Below are 1,273 nucleotides of genomic sequence, written 5' to 3' on the forward strand. Positions count from 1 at the left end.
CCTACCTATACGGAGTCGAGCTACTTGACCAAAACATCTGATTTAGGAAAGCATTTAGCTTTATAGCACAAGTTTTTCCATCTACAGTTACTATCTTCAAAGGAATATACATCACAACGTTGACAAAAAAAATTCCTGGTTCCTTTTGAATAATGTGCAATAAATTCATGATGTTAACTCCATGATAAGTCAATAGGTACCAAAAAATAAAAGGAACAATTACAGTTCAGTAAGTATCATTTTGGTTTTCTCCATGTAAAAATTAACCAATGAAATAAAACATATTAACTGTAGATGACTTGATTTCAGGAAAACCAAATTTCAAAATTACAATTACATTATTTTCCTCATAGTCATCCTCAGTCATTGACAGGAATTTTGTGGGCCACCATGCTATTTACTTTGTGGATTGTAGTAGTAAATGAATGAAGGCGGACTTCCTCAGAATTGGTAATAAACTGTGGTACCAACTCTTCCCATTTTTCAGGTACAACCAAATCTTTGTCTGTATAAATCAGCAGATCAAATGAACAAGAAACTTCCAACAGTGGCAGAAATGTCACTGTAGCTGTGATCTGTCTGATCACTGAACGGATTTCATCCTGGATAGCTTTCTGAGATTTTTCTCTGGGTGCGCTGTCATCTTTTGCAGTCTTGTCACACTCAATATCAAACTGCCGTCTTTCCAGGACCTCACCACTTTCAATATTTGAGATAACTACAACCAGTTTCTGAACTGAACACTTGTATAACCAATCTTTTAGTTGTTCCACCACATTATTTAGATATTTTATGAGCTGAAGATCAGTAGTTACAAGCAAGGTGAGTCCGTATTTCTGCACTCTAGTAAAAGTTTCAGATGGATATATGCCACGCTGATATAAAATGCTGTTGATGATGAATGAGAAGAACTCGGCCACAATTTCGGCGCTCCTGTGAAGGGTGATTCCCTGCTCCCGGGAGAGCTGCAGCGCCATGGCCAGGGACACTAACAAAGGCACGCACTTCCACTCCGCGGACAGCAACCACAGCGGCTCCCACAGCCGCTTTGATTTATTTTAATGCACACTCTCTTGCCTTGTTAAACCTATACAAATATATAAAAAGGGTGAATGATGGCCCTTTTCTTTACCCACCAAGAAAACACAAATTTATCTAATTGAGTTGGAGAGCATAATTTATTTTCTATTTTATTTTACAGCCTTCCTATCATATCCGCTTGAGTATTTATTCTTCTGAGGCTCCTATATGTATAGCAGTAGTTGATACTTGT

The 1,273-nt window shown here is 37.8% G+C and overlaps 1 pseudogene; it reads right to left on the reverse strand.

The window, feature by feature from the left end:
• Positions 1-977, reverse strand: LOC102138595 (mitotic spindle assembly checkpoint protein MAD2A pseudogene; annotated as a pseudogene).
• Positions 978-1,273: the final 296 nt, after the last annotated feature.

The sequence above is a fragment of the Macaca fascicularis genome, chromosome 3 (genome assembly GCF_037993035.2).
Source record: "Macaca fascicularis isolate 582-1 chromosome 3, T2T-MFA8v1.1".
In the NCBI taxonomy this organism is placed as follows: Eukaryota; Metazoa; Chordata; class Mammalia; order Primates; family Cercopithecidae; genus Macaca; species Macaca fascicularis.